This window comes from Somniosus microcephalus, chromosome 31, assembly GCF_052327205.1.
Source record: "Somniosus microcephalus isolate GS21.2 chromosome 31, FLI_Smic_1.0, whole genome shotgun sequence".
Lineage (NCBI taxonomy): Eukaryota > Metazoa > Chordata > Chondrichthyes > Squaliformes > Somniosidae > Somniosus > Somniosus microcephalus.
Genome location: NC_141017.1, coordinates 17,816,252 through 17,842,372, shown reverse-complemented (window position 1 = coordinate 17,842,372; position 26,121 = coordinate 17,816,252).

Sequence of the window (26,121 nt, the reverse complement as noted above, 5' to 3'; positions counted from 1 at the left end):
AGTCAGTGCTGGGACACTCAGTCCTGTTACACTCACACAGTCAGTGCTGGGACACTCAGTCCTGTTACACACACACACAGTCAGTGCTGGGACACTCAGTCCTGTTACACACACAGTCAGTGCTGGGACACTCAGTCCTGTTACACACACAGTCACTGCTGGGGCACTCACTCCTGTTAAACACACAGGGGGAGAAATTGGGTGAGTAGCGTCACCTGTTAGCGCCTAAAGAGGCAGGCAGTGGCTGTAGTGCCACTGGCTGCGCCTCCCACGATATTCAGGAGGGGCGCTAATGGTGGCGTTAGCCTGTTGCGCTGCGCCGCCACCGATGATGTCATCGGTGTGCGCAGCGACCCATTCGTGCCCCGTTCGCCATATTTGGTAACGAACGCCGCAGTTGCACCGTTCGCTATCCGCGCCCGGTTCACGGGACCTTACTGTGCCAGCAGCGGCGCAAGATAAGGTGGAGGTGCGGGGCGGCTGCTTTTTCGGCGGCCGCCTGCCAGCACCTCTGTCTCCGGCCTCCGAACCCCCCCCACCCGCAGCATTGCCGGCTGTTTCCCGAGAGCCCGGCACCTCTCCTCGGTGCCGGGCTCATTTGCCGGCACTCGCGAGCGGGGATCGCGCTGTTCCAGGCACCTCCCCCTTAACAGTGGGAGGAAGGCCTGCAGTACCGCAGCGTGCCGTGCCGCAGCGTGTGGCGCTGCGGCACGTTGCGTTGTGATAATCAGTTTCAGCGCCCTAAGAGGGACGCGGAGCGCCTCGAGCCTCGCCCCGTCTCCCTCTAGGGGCACTGAAACTGAATTTCTGGCGATCGGTATCACTCCGATCGCTGCGCTAAATCCTGCGCTCAGGCGACTTTTGCACCACTTTAGCGCCCCAACCCAATTTCTAGGCCACAGTCAGTGCTGGGACACTCAGCCCTGTTACACACACACACAGTCAGTGCTGGGACACTCAGTCCTGTTACACACACAGTCAGTGCTGGGACACTCAGTCCTGTTATGCACACAGTCAGTGCTGGGACACTCAGTCCTGTTACACACACAGTCAGTTCTGGGACACTCCGTCCTGTTACACACACACAGTCAGTGCAGGGACACTCAGCCCTGTTACACACACACAGTCAGTGCTGGGACACTCAGTCCTGTTACACACACAGTCAGTTCTGGGACACTCCGTCCTGTTACACACACACAGTCAGTTCTGGGACACTCCGTCCTGTTACACACACACAGTCAGTGCTGGGACACTCAGTCCTGTTACACACACAGTCAGTTCTGGGACACTCCGTCCTGTTACACACACAGTCAATACTGGGACACTCAGTCCTGTTACACACAGTCGGTGCTGGGACACTCAGTCCTGTTACTCACACAGTCAGTGCTGGGACACTCAGTCCTGTTACACACACAGTCAGTGCTGGGACACTCAGTCCTGTTACACACACAGTCAGTGCTGGGACACTCAGTCCTGTTACACACAGTCGGTGCTGGGACACTCAGTCCTGTTACTCACACAGTCAGTGCTGGGACACTCAGTCCTGTTACACACACAGTCAGTGCTGGGACACTCAGTCCTGTTACACACACAGTCAATGCTGGGACACTCAGTCCTGTTATACACACACAGTCAGTGCAGGGACACTCAGTCCTGTTACACACAGTCATTGCTGGGACACTCAGTCCTGTTACACACAGTCAGTGCTGGGACACTCAGTCCTGTTACACACAATCATTGCTGGGACACCCAGTCCTGTTACACACAGTCAGTGCTGGGACACTCAGTCCTGTTACACACAGTCAGTGCTGGGACACTCAGTCCTGTTACACACACACAGTCAGTGCTGGGACACTCAGTCCTGTTATACACACAGTCAGTGCTGGGACACTCAGTCCTGTTACACACAATCATTGCTGGGACACCCAGTCCTGTTACACACAGTCAGTGCTGGGACACTCAGTCCTGTTACACACAGTCAGTGCTGGGACACTCAGTCCTGTTACACACACACAGTCAGTGCTGGGACACTCAGTCCTGTTATACACACAGTCAGTGCTGGGACACTCAGTCCTGTTACACACACAGTCAGTGCTGGGACACTCAGTCCTGTTACACACACAGTCAGTGCTGGGACACTCAGTCCTGTTACACACACAGTCAGTGCTGGGACACTCAATCCTGTCACACACACAGTCAGTGCTGGGACACTCAGTCCTGTTACACACACAGTCAGTGCTGGGACACTCAGTCCTGTTACACACACACACAGTCAGTGCTGTTACTAACGAATGCCATTTCTGCAATGTGCTTGCATTCACAGGTAATTTTGTGTTGTTGGCTGACTCACCTTGAAATCTAATTGACTCCCCCTCAATTTTGGTTTTATAAGCAGAAGCCCGCCAGATACCGAACGATAACATTTTGCTCGCACATTGCTCACATTACCCCTTTGCAAGTATGCAAATCCAGCACTGCAGAAAATGCACTTTGATAATCATGTTCTGTATAAATCTATTGTGCAGAGCTGCAGATTAAATGATGACAAGCTCATGGCCAGTCACTGCCCGCCCACCGTAATCTCTTTCTTTTGTATGCCACAGGTGAGGGTCTTTCAGCTTTCACAGGAGAAGCAAACTGAATTGCAAAATGTGATCCCAAAACATCAGTAAATATCCTTAAATCCCATATAATGAAATGGATTTTAACATATTCACTCGCCTTGAAATTCAGGCCTTGGCCATTGGCCTTCAGTCAGGCCTGTTTGCCAGTTTTAAGTTGTTTTTTCAGTTGTCTGCTTATTTGAATCTGCAACATAGGATTACGGCACAGAAATTCGGGTTGGGAGCTTCCCGCGGGTGCAAGCCTCCGACCTGCACTTACCTAGCGCGCCGGCCGTTGTGCTGTGGGCCCGCGTGGGATTCCGATCCTGGGCCCGCTCCAACTGCCGGCGCGCAGTGCTCGCATATCCCAGGGGCGCAGTTAGTTCGAAGCGTCCCCTGGGATCAAGTGGGCCATGGAGAGCCAATGGTAGCAGGGAATCTGTGTTCATAGATTTGACAGGAAGAATTGTCAAATCTATGAATACCATTCAGCCCCAAAACATAACTAAAACTTCAAATAAATTTTTAAAAAACATCACATTTTTAAAATAACTATAAATTACATAAAATAACTATTTTAAACAATAATTAACAATTTTGAAAAAATTAATTTCAGTTTCTAACGGGGCTAAAAATAAACTTACCTTTCTTTCATGTATTTAAAAATAATAAACCTGTGGAAAAAATGTTGTAATTTTACTTAATTCACCACTTACCTTGTTAAAAGCAGGCCTTGCGCCTGCTTTTTAAAAGCGTAGCTCCTGGAGACTTACCCTCCCGGAGAAACTGGCAAAAAAAACAGACGTTCCAGGCGTACGCGCTGCCTCTCCGGCGCACGCGTTCGACCTGTGAACCCCTTCCTTTAAGGGAACGGAAGCTCCGGTTTCCCGCGCACGTGCAGTGCATGCATGAAAGCGGCTCTTTTGTTGGGCCTACGCATGAGTACCCAGCGCGTACTCACCCGTGGGGACCCGAATTTCTGGCCCATAGAATTTACAGCACAGAAACAGGCCATTCGGCCCAACTGGCCCGTGCCGTGTTTATGCTCCACACGAGCCTCCTCCCAACCTATTTCAGCCCACTGTAGTGTATGTACCTTTAAGAGAGAACTACTTTTATAGCTCCTGTATACTGTAGTACCAGCAGTGACCACACCTGTATATAAGCCCTGAGCAGGCATCTGTACTGTTAGTTATTAGACTACCCTCATCCAGTAAACACCTGTTGATTGTTGATCTGCAGTCTCCGTCTATTTATTGAAGGACACCATACCTTAAGATTCACGGATTTAATAGTGGCGACGAGGTTGATTTGAACCTACCTGCAACTCTGCATTTCCTCCCAGGGATTCGCTCCTGGAGGACAGTGGAAGAAAGTCGAGGCCAGAAGCACGGGCGTCGACCACGAGCAACCGCCCAGTCATCAGGCAGAGAGTGAGCATCGCAGGGGAGGCTGTTGAGAGCTGGGCTTGGTTCTCCAGCCACGACGATCCAGCAACAGGCTGGCAACAGGTACAGCGCAGACCCTTCCCGGACAGCAGCGGCTGAAGCCGACCGACGGCAAAGAAAAGGCCGAGCAGCGTCGACGGGGTAAGAGAGAGGGTAAAGCGCACAGGGTGCAGCCGGGGGTTGAAGACCGAGCGGCGTCGACGGATAACAAAAAGAGAGAGAGGGTAAAGCAGAGCCGGGGTTCAGGACCGAGCGGCGGCAACGAGAGAGGCGCACAGGAAAACACGCAGAGCGCAGCCAGGGCTCAAGGGCTGAGCAGCGTCCGCGGGGGACGAAAGGAAGCGCGGGAGATGCCAGTTGAGCCGCGGAGAAGAAGGGAGAGCGCGGGAGACGCCATTTTTGAAGCCGCAGCGGAGCAGAAGGGCGAGCGCGGGAAGAAAGGGAAGCGCGGGAGATGCCATTTTGAGCCAGCGGAGAAGAAGGGAGAGCGCGGGAGACGCCATTTAAGCCAGTCTAACCACACCCAGGGATGCCGAAGAGTGGCAGTGTCACAGCGTTCGACAATGAAGTCGAAGATTGGGTGACATATGTGGAACGCATTGAGGTGTACTGCAAGGGCGAATGAAGTGCCAGATGCCAGGAAAGCACTGGTTTTGTTGAATTCCATGGGTGCAAAAATGTATGGCTTACTGTGAAACCTAATAACCCCGGAGAAGCCAGTGGATAAGGATTTCGGAAACATAGTGAAAATCCTACAGAACCACTTAAACCCCACACCGCTGCTGATAGCAGAAAGATTTAAGTTTCACAAAAGGAACCAGCATAAAGACGAAAGTAATGCTGAGTATTTAACGGAACTGCGCAAGCTATCGAAACACTGCCAGTTTGGAATGGGACTAGCAGATACGTTAAGGGACAAGTTTGTGTGTGGGCTTCAAAGTGAAGGAACCCAGAAACGGCTTCTATCAGAAAAGGATCTTACGCTGGACAAGGCTTTCAGCATGGCAGTATCACACGAAGCAGCCGCACGAGGCGCTGCAGAGATACAACGGCGACCGTAAGAATATGGCACCAATGAAATGTCATATGGAGCAGGGAAGTGTTATCGCTGCAGCAGAACAACACATGACCAGAAGGATTGTTGGTTCAAGGACCAAGTGTGCAGACAGTGTGGAAAAGCAGGACACATAGCAAGAGACTGCAGGTCGGGGAAGAAAACCAGCAGCAAGAAATCTCCACAGGAGAAGTACAAAAAGGTACATAAGGTGACGGAGAGTAGTTCAGACGAACAGAAAAGTGATACAGACTCCGGAAACAAGGAGCTGGGTTGTCTGAAACTACAAAATGTAATCAAAATGGAGGATCACCAGACTATCTGGGTTACACTCAAGATAGACGGAGCCCAAGTGAAAATGGAATTGGACACAGGATCAGCTCTAACAGTCATAAACCGAAGGGACTACAAGTGGCTATTCTCACATATACCCTTGAGAGCTACAGAGATTGTCTTGAAGACGTACACGGGGCAAAAAGTCTACCCCAAAGGAAAAATAAGGGTGAACGTGATATATAACGGCAAGGAAACACCAAAAATGGACCTATATATATTGCCAGAGGGAGGACCACCACTACTAGGACGTGAATGGATCCGGAAGATACAGCTAGATTGGCATTCCATACAAGCACTGAATGTAGATGCCAAAAAGGATGACGACGTCACACCTGGACGACTGTCAAAAATGCTAACTGACGCACAAGAAGTGTTCCAGGAGGAACTCGGAACACTAAAAGGCATAACAGCGACGATCAAAATAGAGGAAAATGCAAGACCTTTAAGGCCAGATGCGATCCGCCCAGCCGTCGAAGCAGAGCTGGAAGGTTTGGAACGTTCAGGAGTACTGTCCAAAGTGGACTGGAGCGAGTGGGCTACACCCATTGTTCCTGTAATGAAGAGGTCGTTGAGTAATACGCCTGGGGAACCAAAGAAGGTTCGCATCTGTGGGGACTTTAAGGTGACAGTGAACCCAGTCCTTCACACGGTACAGTATCCGCTTCCGCGGATTGAAGATATTTTCGCCTCGCTATCTGGAGGAAAACGCTTCACTAAGATTGATCTGTCCCAGGCGTACCTGCAAATGGAGGTAGAAGAAGCCTCGAAACAATACCTCACGATCAACACTCACAAAGGTCTATACCAATACAACCGGCTGGTGTTTGGGGTAGCATCGGCTCCGGCTATTTGGCAAAGGGCAATGGATCAAGTCCTGCAAGGGATTCCAGGGACCCAGTGTTATTTGGACGACATCATGGTCACGGGCAAAAATGACAGTGATCACCTCGCCAACCTGGAGCAGGTGCTCACTAGATTGAAGGAATATGGGCTACGAGCTAATCGCCACAAATGCGAGTTTTTCCAGAAGCAGATCTCGTATTGTGGCCACGTTATTGATGAAGAGGGGTTACATAAGTCCCCTTAGAAGATTGAGGCAGTAGTCAAGGCTCCAGCACCGGAAAATGTGTCACAACTGAGGTCGTTCCTCGGGCTGGTGAACTACTACCATAAGTTCTTACCAAATTTGTCTACAGTATTACAGCCACTGAACACCCTACTGCAAACGGGGGTACCATGGAAGTGGAATGACGAATGTAAACGAGCTTTCCAGAAGTGCAAAGAATTGATCACATCAAAAGAGGCGTTGGCCCATTTCAAACCAGCACTGCCAATTCGGTTGGCGTGTGATGCATCACCCCATGGCATTGGAGCGGTGCTGTCGCACAAATTCCCAGACGGGTTGGAGAGGCCAGTAGCCTTTGCGTCTCGGTCACTAACCTCAGCCGAGCGCAACTACGCCCAGATTGACAGGGAGGCCCTCAGCCTAGTATGGGGAGTAAAATAGTTCAACCACAATCTGCACCGGCAGAAGTTCACCTTGCTGACTGACCACCAACCACTTGTCTCCATCTTTAATCCAAAGAATGGCGTTCCGGTGATGACTGTGCAATGGCTACAAAGATGGTCCCTTATTCTAGGGGCGAACCAATATGAAATAGAGTATAAGGGCACGAAACAGCATGGAAACGCTGATGGTCTATCACGCCTGCCACTGCCTACTGTGGAGGAAGCACCAGCAGTGGACCCTGTCGAAATATTTTATTCGTCGATAATTGAACGCTTGCCAGTAACTAACACGGATATAGAGAAGGAGACTCGAAATGATCCGACACTGTCTCGGGTATATGATTTGACGGTGAAGGGATGGCCAACACATGGCGACTCACTGTTCCCAGCATTCTCATCCAGAAGAGAACAGCTGTCAGTATGCCAGGGGACAGCGATGTGTGGATCCCGAGTGGTAATTCCCCCCAAGTTAAGGGAGAGAGTGCTCAATGAGCTTCACGAAGGCCATCTGGGAGGGGTGAAAATGAAAAGCCTTGCTAGGGCTTATGTGTGGTGGCTGGGAATCGATCAACAAATTGAGGACCTAACAAAGAGCTGCTCAGGATGCTAGAAGGTCCAAAATGCACCACCACATGCCCCTCTACACCCACGGGAGTGGCCCTCCTCTCCATGGCAATGGGTGCATATTGATTTTGCTGGTCCATTCATGGACTCAATGTTCTTAATAGCAGTGGATGCGCACTCGAAATGGCCTGAGGTGATCAAAATGTCCTCCACCACTACGGAGAAAATGATTGCAGTCCTACGGGCCATATTTGCCAGGAACGGCTTGCCAGAGCAGATTTGCTCTGATAACGGACCACAGTTTGTGTCCGAAGAGTTTCGGAAATTTATGAGAAGGAATGGGGTAAGGCATTACACATCCGCCCCGTATCATCCAGCCACAAATGGATTGGCTGAGAGGTTCGTACAAACCTTTAAAATGGCAGTAAGGGCCATGTGCGATGACGACGTTCCACTGCAGCATAAGGTGGACAATTTCCTGTTAGCCTACAGAAATGCGACACATGCAGTTACCAACCAGACCCTAGCCATGATGTTCTTTAACCGAAGGTTGAGATCTCGTCTGGATTTGCTCAGACCAAATGTGCGAAGAAATGTTGAGAATAAGCAATTCCAGCACATCAATGAGAAGCCGACAAGGAGCTTCAATGTAGGACAACCAGTCTTGGCCCGCGATTACCGAACAGAGAAATGGCAACCCGGAACGAGATGCACACGGCAGGGGCCAGTAATGTACACAGTGGATGTTGTGGAGAACATTGTGAGACGCCATGTCGACCAGATGCTAGCGTCACAGGAACGAGTCAACCCCATGTCTGATGAACTAACCGACAACAGGGGGCCAGAATCGCCTCCGCACCAAGAACAAGACACTCAGGAAAGGCGCTATCCAGAAAGGATCAGGAAGCCGCCCCAAAAACGGAATCTATAAATGGACTATTTCAGTTACTGTGCATATTAAAAGTGTTAACTGTTATTTGAATGTTATGGTACTGTTAATCTAAAAGGGGAGGAATTGTAGTGTATGTACCTTTAAGAGAGAACTACTTTTACAGCTCCTGTATACTGTAGTACCGGCAGTGACCACCTGTATATAAGCCCGGAGCAGGCATCTGTACTGTTAGTTATTAGACTACCCCCATCCAGTAAACACCTGTTGATTGTTGATCTGCAGTATCCGTCGATTTATTGAAGAACACCATACCTTAAGATTCACGGATTTAATACCCACCCTACCTGCATAACCTTCTATTTGCTTCTCCCTCACAATTTATGTTGACTAAAATCATGAGGGATGTAAAACAGGGCATGCTGATTCGCTGTTTCACCCTATCGCACAGACTCAAAATTACCCTCATTGTCTTCTTCTTAATGCAGTGCTCTTCATTATCGTTATTTAATACCCAGCTGCAACAATATCCATGGCAACTGTGTCAGTTAAAGGACATGACTCGTGACTGGAGCCAGTTTGTTCATTTATTTTCCTGACAGTTGAAGGAACCGCGTTATTAAAAATCTGTTTAACTCCTTAATTCCCCGGCTGGTGGACTCGGGAGATGACTTGCCGGGAAAGCCGAGGGCCAGAATGGCGAAACTCCGCTCCTTCCTTGCCGGAGGTGGGCGTGGGTCGGGGACCCGCCCTGACGCGGTAGGCCCGGATCAGCTCGTCGCCGGTTTTGCTGGGTGGGGGGGGTCCCCTGCCATTCCTGCCCCCCTGGTTAGTTCCTTCACTGGGAATTTCTTTGGGGCTGTCACGCTCTGCGTGTAACCTTTCCGCCACACTCGCGGTGTCCGATCGGGAGAGCCCTAGGGAAACCCGCCCCCCCCTCACCCCATGCACCCCCAGTGATCATCGTTTGGTACGTTTTTGGCCCTCTCAAGGTGAAGGGGGGTGCCACCACATGTCGATGACCTCGCCCACCGCCTCACCATGCACGCCCATGGCATACCACAAAGATCCCATGGCACTATTGTCCCCGATATTCTCACGAATATTTATAAAGAAAGACTTGCATTTATATAGCACCTTTCACGACCACCGGACATCCCAAAGCGCCACTGATGTACTTTTTGAAGTGTGGTCACTGTTGTAATGTAGGAAACGCGGCAGCCAATTTGCGCACAGCAAGCTCCCACAAACAGCAAGGTGATAATGACCAGACAATCTGTTTTTTTGTGAGCTTGAGTGAAGGATAAATATTGGCCAGGACACTGGGGAGAACTCCCCTGCTCTTCTTCAAAATAATGCCGCGGGATCTTTTACGTCCACCCGAGAGAGCAGACGGGGCCTCGGTTTAACGGCACCTCCAATAATGCAGCACTCCCTCAGCACTGCTTTGGAGTGTCAGCCTAGCTTTATGTGCTCAAGTCGCTGGAGTGGGACTGGAACCCACTCTGATTCAGAGGCGAGGGTGCTACCCTCAACCAATGCCTAAAACAGATTATCTTGTTGTTGATCACGTTGCCGTTTGTGGGATCTTCATGTGTGCAAATTGTTGCCGCTTTTCCTACATTACAACGGTGACTACACTCCAAAAGTACTTCATTGGCTGCAAAGCACTTTGGGATGTCCTGAGGTAGTGAAAGGCGCTATAGAAGCGCAAGTCCTCTCTTTCTCTCTTAAGGGGAGATAGTGAGCAGGTGGAAGGGCGAGGGTCAGGCAGTGCAGGCATCTGTTGGTGAAATGTAAATTTCCGATTACCTCACCCAGACCTGACTTCTGCAGTTTGAGCTACGCCTCCAACAGCACATCTGCCGTCCGTGGACTTGGGACCACGGGAAGCGCTGCCTCTCAGGACCCTGTGGCCGGGGCTAACCTCAGAGTCGCATTATGTTCTTCTGAACGGGTTTTTGGGGAGTCAAGTGTGACCCGAAACACACACTGATCTGCTGTGTTTTCATAACCAGAGGGGAAGCTTGTGGTGGCGGTGGGGGGCGGGGTTGGAGGGGCGGGTTGTAAGATGTCAAACTTGGTCACTCAATCTCCTGCGCCTGTGGATTGAGCCGCATTGGCTTTGCACAGAGCTTGTAATGAAGTATTATAGTCCTCACTCAGCTCCATGAGTGAAAAGTGGTCCAATTTGTCAAGGGGCCAAAGTTCACGCCAGACCTTTCATCATGTAATCCCCTGATGGAGAGCTGGTGCCCAACAATGTCGCTGCAGAATACAGATAAGTTTATAAATGACTGGAGCACTGTCGTGACCTCGATGTGTTTGCTCTGCGGGGAAGCAGGATTTAAAGCCTTCCTGTCTATCAGGCCCAGAAGGATTTCTCGTGCCTCAACAGAATGGTTCCTTCACTTGGTGTGGCTCCTGTCGGATATCCAGCAGCAATATTCACCCACTAAAAGCAACTTCTAAATAGTTACTTGTGGCTTAGCCTGAAGATTACCCATGTGAATGTTGATTAGTCAGTGATGTGACCAAGGCTGGTTTAGACTGGTGCTGTTGGCTGGTTTACTTATGGTGTTTTTAATGGGGTCGCGGTAGATTCTGAGGGGGCAGTCATGGCTCAGTGGGCAGCCCTCTGGACTCTGATTCCAGGAGGTTGTGGGTTCAAGTCCCACTCCAGAGGCTTGCAGCACAATCTTCTTGGCTGCCACTCCCGGTGCAGTACTGAGGGAGCACCGTGTAATGATATCAGCAAATAGTGATGTTATTTGCCTGTTTGATTATCATGCCTTACCAGCATAATTGCATGTATTGATTGCTTGTGCCTGACCAGCAGAGGGCATGTGACCGAGACAAGCAAGGCAGTTCAGTTTAGTTTCAGTTTCGTTCTAGATGCATCACTAGCATCGTGTCTCCTGTAAAGCTATATAAAGAGTTGAACAGACTTTAGATTAAAAGACATTCTCTTTCATAAATGTCTCATCATTGAACCCACAAAGAAATCAATACACACCGCACTGTCGGTAGGTGCCGTCTTACGGATGAGATAATGAGAAGATTCGAGTACAGGAGCAACGCTGTCTTGCTGCAGTTGTACAGGGCCTTGGTGAGACCACACCTTGAGTATTGTGTGCAGTTTTGGTCACCTTATCTGAGGAAGGATGTTCTTGCCATGGAGGGAGTGCAGCGAAGATTCACCAGACTGATACCTGTGATGGCAGGAATGACATATGAAGATAGATTGGGTCGATTAGGCTTATAGTCGCTAGAGTTTAGAAGAATGAGAGGGGATCTCATTAAAACTTATAAAATTCTAACAGGACTAGACAGACTAGATGCAGGAAGGATGTTCCCGATGGCGGGGGAGTTCAGAACCATGGGTCACAGTCTAAGGATAAAGGGGTAAGCCATTTAGGACTGAGATGAGGAGGAATTTCTTCACCCAGGGAGTGGTGAACCTGTGGAATTCTCTACCACAGAAGGCAGTGGAGGCCAATTCATTAAATATATTCAAGAAGAGGTAGATATATTTCTTAAGGCGAAAGGGATCAAGGGATAGGGGGAGAAGGCAGGGAGAGGGTACTGAATTTGGATGATCAGCCATGATCGCATTAAATAGCGGAGCAGGCTCGAGGGGCCGAATGGCCTGCTCCTGCTCCTATCTTCTATGTTTTCTATGTCTATGTTTTCTATGAGACGTTAAAGCGGGGCTCCATCTGCCCTCGCTGGCGGCACTATTTGAAGAAGAGCAGGGGGAGTTCTCCCGGGTGTCCTGGCCAATATTTAACCCTCAGCCAGCATCACTAATAACAGATGGTCTGGTTGTGGGACCTGAGTGTGTGCACATCAACGTTCCCCTTAAGGCGCATCGACCGGCAGGTCCTACACAGACCGCTCACCAGCCGTTGCCACTGGAAACGATACCGCGCAAATTTAAAGGGACCACGCATGGAAAAAAAAGTTAGAGGGAACATTGGTGCGCGCGTGTGTGCGTAGGATCTGGTTTAGTGTTAATGTTCTCCACAGTCACTGTCTGGGCTCACAAATGAATTAAAGGCACGTTGTGGAGGTGTGGGGATTTGCCAGCACCTTCGGAGCAAGGTGCCACGCTGAGGCATCACTTCACGCAGCTGAGGTCAAAAAAACGGCCAAGGAAACACTGAGCGAGGTTTCCACAGCGACACTGAGCATCAGCACTCACCCACTGCTCCTTTAACAGTGCTCCCTCCCTCATTAACCGGAGCAAACACACTTACCTACAGGCTGTGGTTGCACCACCGAGGGATCTGGGGCTGCTCTCAATGAAGTTACAGTCTGTTGTGTTGTATGAGAAAGAAAGACTTGCATTGCTATAGCGCCTTTCATGACCACCGGACATCTCCAAGCGTTTTACAGCCAATGAAGCACTTTTCGAATTATAGTCACTGTTGTAATGTGGGAAACATGGTAGCCAATTTGCGCACAGCAAGCTCCCACAAACAGCCATGTGATAATGACCAGATAATCTGTTTTTAGTGATGTTGATTGAGGGATAAATATTGGCCTAAGGACACCGGGGAGAACTCCCCCTGCTCTTCTTCGAAATAGTGACGTGGGATCTTTTACGTCCACCTGAGAGAGCAGACGGGGCCTCGGTTTAACGTCTTATCCAACAGAGCTGGGCTGTCGTTAGAGGATAGGGTTGCCAACCTTCCAGGATTGTCCTGGAGTCTCCTGGAATTAAGGATGAACGGGTCTTTAGTACTGAAGGGGACTTGGGTCATGGCATCAACTGTGGCTCAGTGGGTCTTCTTCTTAGGCAGTCCCTCGGAACCGAGGATGACTTGCTTCCACATTAAAAATGAGTTCTCAGGTGACTGATTAGTCCATTGCGGGACCTACAGTCTCTGTCACAGGTGGGGCACATAGTGGTTGAAGGGGCGGGTGGGTGGGGATGCTTGGGTTGACGTGCGCACCTTGCGCTGCCTGCGCTTGGCTTTCGCTTGCTCCCGGCGAAGAGACTCGAGGTGTTCGGCGTCTTCCCAGATGCTTCTCCTCCACTTTGTGCGGTCTTGGGCCAGGGATTCCCAGGTGTCAGTGGGGATGTTACACCTTTTCAAGGAGGCTTTGCGGGTGTCCTTGAAGCGTTTCCTCTGCCCACCTGGGGCTCTCCTGCCATGCCGGAGCTCCAAGTAGAGCGCTTGTTTTGGGAATCTCGCATCGGGCATGCGGACAATGTGACCCGTCCATCGGAGCTGATTGAGCGTGATCAAAGCTTCGATGCTGGGGATGTTGGCCTGAGCAAGAACACTGACGTTGGTGCGCCTATCCTGCCAATGGATTTGCAGGATCTTGCAGAGACAGCATTGGTGGTACCTCTCCAGTGCTTTGAGGTGCCTGCTGTACATGGTCCATGTCTCTGAGGCATACAGCAGGGCGGGTATTACTACTGCTCTGTAGACCATGAGCTTAGTGCCGGGTTTGAGGTCCTGGTCTTCAAACACTCTCTTCCTCAGGCGACCAAAGGCTGCACTGGCACACTGAAGGCGGTGTTGGACTTCGTCGTCGACGTCTGCCCTTGTTGACAGTAGGCTCCCGAGGTAGCACTCTCGACTCTGACTCAGAAGGCTGTGGGTTCAAGTCTCACTCTTGGGACTTGAGCGGATAAAGCTAGGCTGACACTCCTGTGCAGTGCTGAGGGAGTGCCGCACTGTCGGAGGTGCCGTCTTTCGGATGAGACGTTAAACCGAGGCACCGTCTGCTCTTTCAGATGGATGTAAAAGATCCCGTGGCACTATTTCGAAGAAGAGCAGGGAAGATCACCTGGCCAATATTTATCCCTCAACCAATATCACTAAAACAGATTATCAGGTCATTATCACTGTTTGTGGGAGCTTGCTGTGCATAAATTGACTGTTGCGTTGCCCACATTACAACAGTGACTCCACTTCAAAAATACTTCACTGACTGTAAAGCACTTTGAGACGTCCTGAGGGCGTGAAAGGCGCTATATAAATGCAAGTCTTTCTTTCTTTATCTGTTAGTCTGTACTTTGTTGAGCTCTCTGCTCCTGAAGGGGTTACACAAATAATACCAGCTCCACACAACAGGCTGAGTGACAGAAAGCAATTTTGCGTAATACTAGGCTGCAAGGGATAACAGCATTATATTGTGCGCTGAGCAACGTTTGCACTCTCGCACTGTTAGATTATCTTTGCGCAGGCCAGAGAGATTTAAATACCTTTTTTGTAGTCCATGGCAACAAGAGGAGTGTTTGTGTTTACTGACAGGCTGACTTCAACGAAGAGAGTTTTTTGCTGCCTTTCCTTCTTTGACTTAATTATATCTTTTTTTTCCTCACACGATCTTCCACTTCAGTTTCCTCACACATCACCTGCATCAGCTTGCGGGCAGGAGCTGACACTGCTCAGCAACGATGTCACCATGGACCTGCAGGGACTGAGGCCTCGACTAGCAGAATGGCACAACAGATGTCTTAATGCAAAAGCAAAATTACTGCGGATGCTGGAAATCTGAAATAAAAGCAGAAAATGCTGGAAAGGCAGCGTCTGTGGGGAGAGAAACAGAGTTAACGTTTCAGGTCGATGACCCTTCGTCGGAAGGGTCATCGACCTGAAACGTTAACTCTGTTTCTCTCTCCACAAATGTCTTCCATCCCCCCATCCTCCCGGCCCCACTTGAAAGGCTTTCAAATCTAAACTCAATCCTCCTCACAGTAAACTATCTGCCTCTCTCTCTCTCTCTCTCTGTGCCCCTCCTTTGTCCTTTCTATCTATCCGGGACTTTCAGCTCCTGCCATTCATTTTTTACTTTGTCACGAGGCTGAAATGAGGTAGGGCTTTGCGAATGGCCCTGATTTTAACTCTTCCCCCCACCCCACCATGCCCTGGCCTGGTTTCTGTGGGGGGGAAGCAGTTAAGTTGGAGTTGGGGTACTTACCCAGCCCTTTTCTGCCCCGATCTGATAGTCTATAAGTTTAAATTGCAGGCGACGAGGACACCCACCCTCAAACTGCGGGGTCCTCTTTAAAAATGCATATCGGCCTCCGATGATGTCAGGGGGGGCCCGATCATAGAATCATAGAAATTTACAGCTCAGAAGGAGGCCATTCGGCCCATCTTGTCCGTGCCGGCCGACAAAGAGATATCCACCCTAATCCCCCTTTCCAGCACTTGGTCCGTAGCCCTGTGCGTATCCAAGTACTTTTTAAATGTGGTGAGGGTTTCTGCCTCTACCACCCTTTCAGGCATTGAGTTCCAGACCCCCACCACCCTCTGGGTGAAAAGAATTCTCCTCAAATCCCCTCTAAACTTCCGACCAATTACTTTAAATCTATGCCCCCTGGTTACTGACACTTCTGCTGAGGGCCCTTCCTATCCACTCTATTTAGGCCCCTCAGAATTTTATACACCTCAATTAGGTCCCCCCTCAGCCTCCTCTGTTCCAAAAGAAACAACCCCAGTCTCTCCAATCTTCCCTCATTGCTAAAATTCTCCAGCCCAGGCAACATCCTCGTAAATCTCCTCTGCACCCTCTCTAGTGCAATCACACCCTTCCTGTAATGTGGTGACCAGAACTGCACGCCTAACTAGTGTTTTATACAGTTCAAGCATAACCTCCCTGCTCTTATATTCTATGCCTTGGCTAATAAAGGCAAGTATCCCTTATGCCTTCTTAACCACCTTATCTACCTGTCCTGCTACCTTCAGGGATCTGTGGACATGCACACCAAGGTCCCTCTGATCCTCTGCACTTCTCAGTGTCCTACCGTTTATAGTTTATTCCCTTGCCTTGTTAGCCCTCCCCAAATGCATTATCTCACACTTCTCCAGATTGAATTCCATTTGAAAACATTTCTCCTCAAATCCCCTCTGCTGCTTTAACCTGAGGACTGAGCGGAGGAGCAGTGAAGGCTTCTCCTTCAGGCCAGGACTGCCGGGAGGGGGATCGTGAGCCAGAAGAGGGCCAAGCCGATGCCTTTTTAATTTTACTTTTAGATTATGTTGTGGGCCAGGAGGAGCAGGCGTGCAAACCTTGGCCCTCCCTTACCCTGGGCTTCCACCTCAGCACCCCCCCGACCTCAATCACCTCCCAAACCCCCCATGCCACTTACCTGACTGCCGGGGACCCATCGCGCGGGTCTCCGGAATCCCCGTTCCTTCCCACCACCCCCGGAGCCAGGTAATGTCCTGCTGTTAGAGGATAGCAAATTGTTATCAACATAAGACGGTGGTTCAGTGTGTAGCACTCTCGCCTCTGAGTCAGAAGAAAGTGGGTTCAACGTTCCCTCTCAGCTACGTGTGTGCGAGACCGCGCAGTAATCTGCAAGGTCCCGCGTGGGGCCGCTCACAAGCTTTTACGTCGTGAATACCGCGCCTGCGCAGAAATTTAAAGGGACCATGCATTGAAAGGAACAGGCCGCGTGGGTTCTAGTTCCACTCTAGAGACTTGAGCACAACATCTAGGCCGATGCTCCCAGTGCCAGTGCTGAGGGAGTGCTGCACTGTTGGAGGTACCATCTTTTGAATGAGACGTTAAACCGAGGCCCCGTCTGCTCTCTCAGGCGGACGTAAAAGATCTCACAGCACTATTTTGAAGAAGAGCAGGGGAGCTCTCCCCGGTGTCCTGACCAATATTTATCACTGAACCAACATCACTAAAACAGGTTATCTGGTGATTATCACATTGCTGTTTGTGGGAGTTTGCTGTGCGCAAATTGGCTGCCATGTTTCCTACATTACAACAGTGACGGCACCTCAAAATTACTTGATTGGCTATAAAGCGCTTTGGGATGTCCTGAGGTCGTGAAAGGTGCTAGATAAATGCACAAGCCTTTTTTCTTTGACTGATTTCATCCTGACAGTGTAAACCTAGTGGAATCGGTAGGCTTGTGGTCTTTATCAGGTCCTCCGTTGATGGGGCTCAATGACCCACTCCTCACCCAACTTTTTTATTTATTCGTTTATGGGATGTGAGCGTCGCTGGCAAGGCCGGCATTTATTGCCCATCCCTAATCGCCCTTGAGAAGGTGGTGGTGAGCCACCTTCTTGAACCGCTGCAGTCCGTCTGGTGAAGGTACTCCCACAGTGCTGTTAGGTAGGGAGTTCCAGGATTTTGACCGAGCGACGATGAAGGGATGGCTGATATACTTCTAAGTCAGGATGGTGTGTGACTTGGAGGGGAACTTGGAGGTGGTGGTGTTCCCATGCGCCTGCTGCCCTTGTCCTTCTAGGTGGAAGAGGTCGCGGGTTTGGGAGGTGCTGCCGAAGAAGCCTTGGCGAGTTGCTGCAGTGCATCTTGTAGATGGTACACACTGCAGCCACGGTGCGCCGGTGGTGGAGGGAGTGAATGTTTAAGGTGGTGGATGGGGTGCCAATCAAGCGGGCTGCTTTGTCCTGGATGGTGTCGAGCTTCTTGAGTGTTGTTGGAGCTGCACTCATCCAGGCAAGTGGAGAGTATTCCATCACACTCCTTACTTGTGCCTTGTAGATGATGGAAAGGCTTTGGGAAGTCAGGAGGTGAGACATTCGCCGCAGAATACCCAGCGTCTGACCTGCTCTTGTTGCCACAGTATTTACTGTATGTGGCTGGTCCAGTTAAGTTTCTCGTCAGGATCAGAGCAGCACAAGATGGTTGGGTCTAGGACACTGCCCTGAGGAACTCCTGCATCGATGTCCTGGGGCTGTGATGATTGACCTTCAACCACCACAACCATCTTCCTTTGTGCTAGGTATGGCTCCAGCCAGTGGAGCATTTTCCTCCCGATTCCCATTGACTTCAGTTTTAATTGGGATTCTTGATGCCACACTCGGTCAAATGCTGCCTTGATGTCAAGGGCAGTCACTCTCATGTCACCTCTGGAATTCAACTCCTTTGTCCATGTTTGGACCAAGGCTGTAATGAGGTCGGGAGCCGCATGGTCTTGGCAGAACCCAAACTGGGCATCAGTGAGCAGGTTATTAGTGAGTAAGTGCCACTTGATAGCACTGTCGATGACACCTTCCATCACTTTGCTGATGATTGAGAATAGACTGATGGGGCGGTAATTGGCCAGCTGTGGACAGGATATACCTGGGCAGTTTTCCACATTGTCGGATAGATGCCAGTGTTGTAGCTGTACTGGAACAGCTTGGCTAGAGACGCGGCTAGTTCTGGAGCACAAGTCTTTAGCACAATAGCTGGGATATTGTCGGGGCCCATAGCCTTTGCTGTATCCAGTGCGCTCAGCCGTTTCTTGATATCACGTGGAGTGATTCGAATTGGCTGAAGACTGGCTTCTGAAATGGTGGGGACCTCAGGTGTAGGCTGATATGGATCATCCACTCGGCACTTCTGGCTGAAGATGTTTGCAAATGCTTCAGCCTTGTCTTTTGCACTCATGTGGTGAGCTCCACCATCATTGAGGATGGGGTTATTCATGGAGCCTCCTCCTCCCATTAGTTGTTTAATGGTCCACCACCATTCATGACTGGATGTGACAGGACTGCAGAGCTTTGATCTGATCTGTTGATTGTGGGATCGCTTAGCCCTGTCTATAGCATGCTGCTTCCGCTTTTAGCATGCATGTAATCCTGTGTTGCAGCTTCCCCAGGTTGGCACCTCATTTTTAGGTACGCCTGGTGCTGCTCCTGGCATGCTCTTCTACACTCCTTATTGAATCAGGGTTGGTCCCCTGGCTTGATGGTAATGGTAGAGTGAGGGATAGGCTGGGCCATGAGGTTACAGATTGTGGTGGAATACAATTCTGCTGCTGCTGATGGCTCACAACGCCTCATGGATGCCCAGTTTTGAGCTGCTAGATCTGTTCTGAATCTATCCCATTTAGCACGGTGGTAGTGCCACACAACATGATGGAGGGTGTCCTCAGTGTGAAGACGGAACTTCATCTCCACAATGACTGTGCGGTGGTCACTGCCACCAATACTTTCATGGATAATTGCCTCTGCAACAGGTAGATTGGTGAGGACGAGGTCAAGTAGGTTTTTCCCCCATGTTGGTTCTCTCACCACCTGTTGCAGGTCCAAACTGGCAACTATGTCCTTCAGGACTCGATAGAGCAATGCCAGTAACTAGGTTGAATGTGATGCAATGACCAGTGCACACGACCTGCTAGCTCACTGGGTGACTGCTCCTACCTCTTGTCCTCAGAATTCCATCTCCGTGAGACCACCATCACACGCTTCCACTCCGACCTCTCCCAGCTTAACGGAGCATCTCCAGCAAGGCCTACGCATCTGATCTCCAGGGTACCCCAAAATGTCATCTTTGCACTACCCCCTCCTTTTTCTTATTTGCATGCTGCCTCGAGGCCTGGAGTCAGGTCCATATCTACATTAACACCAGCTGTCTCCACCACTCCACAGGCTTCTACAGCTCTCCGACAGAATCTTTTATTGTCAGAATTCCTTTTTCACATCAATTCATCTATCAGTCAGAAACCCTGAAATCTGGAACTCTCTCCTGTTAAAAGCTGTTGAGGCTGGGGCTGGGGGCGGGCGGCGGGGGTCAATTGAAAATTTCAAAACTGAGATTGATAGATTTTTGTTGGGTAAGGGTAATAAGGGATATGGTACCAAGGTGGGTAAATGGAGGTAACATTACAGACCAGTCATGATCTAATTGAATGGGCTGACACTCCAATGCAGTGCTGAGGGAGTGTTGCACTGTCGGAGGTGCTGTCTTTTGGATGAGACGTTAAACCGAGGCCCCATCTTCTCTCTCAGGTGGACGTAAAAGATCCCCCGGCCACTATTTCGAAGAAGTGCTCAGGTTTGAGGGGCTGAATGGCTTAAACTTGTTCCTCTGTGTCAACTGTGGGCCTCAAATCCTGACCTCAAATCTGTTGCAGGTCTGCCTTAGATATTCTTTTGGGTATAGCTGTATTACTCCTGTTCCTCTGTTCCTAGAACTTCCTCCACTAGGAAGACTGAGGCCATCTTACTTGGCTCTTCCCAGAAGCTCCAAACCCGCACCACCGACACCATCCCCCAGCTCAGGTGTACCATTGAACCCAGAGCTGAGCTTCAAAACCCAAATCCTGATCCATCACTAGGACAACAATACTGTGTTATTAAATACAAGACTGCTCACTTTCACCTTAAGAACATCACCTACATCCTACCCCTCCCTCCCTCTCAATGTTGCTGAAAGCCTTATCCTTGCTTTTGTTACCTCCAGACTCAATGTTCCAACATTCTCTTCTGCAATCTCCTGAGCACCACCCTTCACGATCTCAAATTGTTCCCGTCCCACACTAAGTCCTGCTCTCCCACTTGCCTCACAAATCCCCATCGACTTCTCGTTTCCCCAAAGCATTGAATTCAAATCCCTTCTCCTCTCTTATTCCATCTCTGGCCTTACTACCTCCATCTGCACCCTACCTCCTCCTGCCTGTGCCATTCGTTCTTCCAACATGACCTCCCCTGTGCATCTCCCATCCTCTCTCGATCCTCTAATCTGCCTCATTTCCAGGTCGAGCAAGTTGGCACGCTTGGCCGTAGACACCAATTTCAAATTTGGTGAGGAGAAGCAGCATCTATTTTAGCCCTACTAACTTTTCAGAACACTGTATGAAATAAAGCCAGACCTTCTAAAAAAAAAGACTTGCCTTTCTATAGCGCCTTTCATGACCACCGGACGTCCCAAAGTGCTTCACAGCCAATGAAGTACCTTTTTGAAGTGGAGTCACTGTTGTAATGTAGGAAACGCAGCAGACAATATGCGCACAGCAAGCTCCCACAAACAACAATGTGATAATGACCAGATAATAGAAACATAGAAACATAGAAGATAGGAGCAGGAGTAGGCCATTCGGCCCCTCGAGCCTGCTCCGCCATTCAACGAGGTCATGGCTGATCATCCAAATTCAGTACCCTGTCCCTGCTTTCTCCCCATATCTCTTGATCCCTTTAGCCTTAAGAAATATATCTAACTCCTTCTTGAATATATTTAATGAATTGGCCTCAACTGCCTCTGTGGTAGAGAATTCCACAGGTTCACCACTCTCTGGGTGAAGAAATTCCTCCTCATCTCTGTCCTAAATGGCTTACCCCTTATCTTTAGACTGTGACTCCTGGTTCTGGACTCCCCGGCCATCGGGAACATCCTTCCTGCATCTAGTCTGTCTAGTCCTGTTAGAATTTTATAAGTTTCAATGAGATCCCCTCTCATTGTTCTAAACTCCAGCGAGTATAAGCGCAATCGACCCAATCTCCCCTCATACGTCATTCCTGCCATCCCAGGTATCAGCCTGGTGAATCTTCACTGCACTCCCTCCATGGCAAGAACATCCTTCCTCATCTGTTTTAGTTGTAGGGATAAACAATGGCTAGGACACTGGGGATAACACCCCTGCTCAAAATAGTGCCATGGGATCTATTTATATCCACCTGTGAAAGGAGACAGGGCCTTAGTTTAACATCTCATCTGAAAGGCAGCACCTCCAACAGTGCAGCACTCCACTGGAGTGTTAGCCTAGATTTTTGCGCTCAAGTCTCATGAGTTGGGATTTGAACACACAACCTTCATAAACTCAGAGCGCAAGGGTGCTACCCACTGAGCCGCAGGTGGCACTGCACGGTGTGCCCCTATTTAATGCTGGTTGAGGACTCATCGTTGTCACACACTGTGCATCGGGCGAGGCCGGAGAGTTGGGTTTCGAAGAGTGAGCTCGGCAGAGTGTGAGCGTTTGAGTGCAAGAATCGCCGTGCTGGCGAAAGGAGCCAACTTCCATCTGTCTTGTGTCAGATGGAAAATGTATTTATATAAATAGCATCCAGCTTTCGGAACTGAATCTAATCATTCATTCCATCTATTGCATTGACAGTGTGTTAAAAAAACAAAAAATAGCTTCGTTTGATTCCTGAATTCACAGCAATTAAGAATCAGGATCTTTGACAAGCCCAGTACAGGAGTAATCCGTCAGAGGATTATTGTAGGATTTGTATGTGAAAATGAAGAAAACAAATCTATAAACGTGTGAGTTTCTACAATTGCTTTCTGGCTTATTGCAAGAATGTTTGGGATTGAGGAATATTTGGTTGCGTTCCATCATTTTGCTTGTATCAGATTTCAAGAATATGATCAAACTGATCATATTCTGATAGCTTTTGTGAGTTTTTCCCAGTTCTGGTTGGTTGAGGCTGATGCAGCGATGAAGATAGAAGTAGGTACAGTGACCTAGGTAGAGAGAGGCGCACACACAATCACAGACAATCAGGTAAGTGTGAGGGATACCAGGAGGTGAGCTACTGAAGAGAGGGTTGGATCGAGACAGAAAGGGAAGGGGATAGAGAGCAAAGGCAGACAGTAGACAGCAGGCCCCCTCGCGGAGACAGGGCCCCCTCCTTGCAGGGACCGGGCCCCCTCGCGGAGACCAGGCCCCCTCCTCACAGAGACCGGGCCCCTCCCTCGCGGAGACCGCTCCCCCCCTCACAGAGACCGGACCCCCCCCTCACAGAGACCGGGCCCCCCCTCACAGAGACCGGGCCCCCCTCACAGAGACCGGGCCCCCCTCACAGAGACAGGGCCCCCCCTCACAGAGACAGGGCCCCCCCTCACAGAGACCAGGCCCCCCTCACAGAGACCGGGCCCCCCTCACAGAGACAGGGCCCCCCACTCGCAGAGACCAGGCCCCCCTCGCAGAGACCAGGCCCCCCTCACAGAGACCAGGCCCCCCTCACAGAGACCGGCACCCCCCCTCGCAGAGATCAGGCCCCCCTCACAGAGACCAGGCCCCCCCATCGCAGAGACCAGGCCCCCCTCACAGAGACCGGGCCCCCCCTCACAGAGACCGGGCCCCCCCTCACAGTGACCGGGCCCCCCCCTCACAGAGACCGGGCCCCCCCTCACAGAGACCGGGCCCCCCCCGACAGAGACCAGCTCCCCCCCTCGCGGAGACCGCCCCCCCCCTCATAGAGACCAGGCCCCCCCTCACAGGGACCGGGCCCCCCCTCACAGAGACCGGGCCCCCCCCTCACAGAGACCGGGCCCCCCCCTCACAGAGACCACGCCCCCCTCACAGAGACCAGGCCCCCCCTCACAGAGACCGGGCCCCCCTCACAGAGACCGGGCCCCCCTCACAGAGACCGGGACCCCTTCACAGAGACCGAGCCCCGCCTCACAGAGACCGGGCCCCCCCCTCACAGAGATCGGGCCCCCCCTCGCAGAGACCAGGCCCCCCTCACAGAGACCAGGCCCCCCCTCGCAGAGACCAGGCCCCCCTCACAGAGACCGGGCACCCCCCTCACAGAGACCGGGCCCCCCCTCACAGAGACCGGGCCATCCACTCACAGAGACCGGGCCCCCCCCTTGCGGAGACCGGCCCCCCCCTCACAGAGACCGGACCCCCCCCCTCACAGAGACCGGGGCCCCCCTCATAGAGACCAGGCCCCCCTCACAGAGACCGGGCCCCCCCATCGCAGAGACCACGCCCCCCTCACAGAGACCAGGCCCCCCCTCACAGAGACCGGGCCCCCCCCTCACAGAGACCGGGCCCCCCCTCACAGAGACCAGGCCGCCCCCTCAAAGAGACCGGGCCCCCTCACAGAGACCGGGCCCCCCTCGCGGAGAACGGCCCCCCCCTCACAGAGACCAGGCCCCCCCCTCACAGAGACCGGGCCCCCCCTCACAGAGACCAGGCCCCCCCTCACAGAGACCGGGCCCCCCCCTGACAGAGACCGGGCCCCCCCTCACAGAGACCGGGCCCCCCCCCACAGAGACCGGGCCCCCCCTCACCGAGACCGGGCCCCCCCCTCACAGAGACCGGGCCCCCCCTCACAGAGACCGGCCCCCCCCTCACAGAGACCAGGCCCCCCCTCACAGAGACCAGGCCCCCCCCTCACAGAGACCGGGCCCCCCCCTCACAGAGACCGGGCCCCCCCTCACAGAGACCGGGCCCCCCCTCACAGAGACTGGGCCCCTCTCACAGAGACCGGCCCCCCCCTCGCAGAGATGAGGCCCCCGTCACAGAGACCGAGCCCCCCCTCACAGAGACCGGGCCCCCCTCACAGAGACTGGGCCCCCCCTCACAGAGATCAGGCCCCCCCCTCACAGAGATCAGGCCCCCCTCACAGAGATCAGGCCCCCGTCACAGAGACAAGGCCCCCCTCACAGAGACCGGGCCCCCCCCCTCACAGAAACCGGGCCCCCACCTCGCAGAGACCGGGCCCCCTCACAGAGACCGGGCTCCCCCTCACAGAGACCGGGCCCCCCCTCACAGAGACCGGGCCCCCCCTCGCAGAGACCGGGCCCCCCCTCGCAGTGACCGGGCCCCCCCCCCTCGCAGAGACCGGGCCCCGCCTCGCAGAGACCGGGCCCCCGCCCTCGCAGAGACCGGGCCCCCGCCCTCGCAGAGACCGGGCCCCGCCCTCGCAGAGACCGGGCCCCCCCCTCGCAGAGACCGGGCCCCCCCCTCGCAGAGACCGGGCCCCCGCCCTCGCAGAGACCGGGCCCCCCTCGCAGAGACCGGGCCCCCCCCTCGCAGAGACCGGGACCCCCCCTCGCAGAGACCGGGCTCCCGCCCTCGCAGAGACCGGGCCCCCTCACAGAGACCGGGAGCCCGCCTCGCGGAGACCGGGCCCCCCCCTCGCGGAGACCGGGCCCCCGCCCTCGCGGAGACCGGGCCCCGCCCTCGCGGAGACCGGGCCCCCGCCCCCGCGGAGACCGGGCCCCCGCCCCCGCGGAGACCGGGCCCCCGCCCCCGCGGAGACCGGGCCCCCGCCCCCGCGGAGACCGGGCCCCCGCCCCCGCCCCCGCGGAGACCGGGCCCCCGCCCCCGCGGAGACCGGGCCGCCGCCCTCGCGGAGACCGGGCCCCCCACCTCAGAGAGACCTGGCCCCCCCCTCACAGAGACCGGGTCCCCCCCTCACAGAGACCGGGCCCCGCCCTCACAGAGACCGGAACCCCCCTCGCAGAGACCGGGCCCCCCCCTCACAGAGACCAGGCCCCCCCTCACAGAGACCGGGCCCCCCCTCACAGAGACCGGGCCCCACCCCTCACAGAGACCAGGGCCCCACCCCTCACGGAGACCAGGCCCCCCCTCACGGAGACCGGGCCCCCCCTCACGGAGACCGGGCCCCCTCTCACGGAGACCGGGCCCCCCCTCACAGAGACCGGGCCCCCCCTCACAGAGACCGGGCCCCCCCTCACAGAGACCGGGCCCCCCCTCACAGAGACCGGGCCCCCCCTCACAGAGACCGGGCCCCCCCTCACAGAGACCGGGCCCCCCCTCACAGAGACCAGGCCCCTCACAGAGACCAGGCCCCCCCCTCACAGAGACCGGGCCCCCCCCTCACAGAGACCGGGCCCCCTCGCGGAGTCCAGCCCTCTCACTGAGAATGCTGCCTGACCTGCTGAATATTTCCAGCGTTTTCTGTTTTTGATACGAACATACAAAATTGATGGGCAGGAAAAGAGCAGATGGTCCAACAAGCCTGCTCCACACGCCATGATAGCTGGAGCATCATGGCTGGACACTGATGAATGCAGAGCTGGCCACAGCGTCTGACTTTGGGACTGAAATTGGGTGCCTTTGCGCCTCCCGTTAGCGTCCCCGGGGCTGACATCAACTCCCGTCATATTCGGCAGGCGTTTTGCAGCGGCGCTACAGTGATGCGCCCCGATCTCCTTTGCCCGGAGATCGTGATGCCATCGGTGTGCGCATCGTCCCCGCTAGTGCCCTGAACCCGAAATTGACTTCCGCCCCCTGCAGCAGCG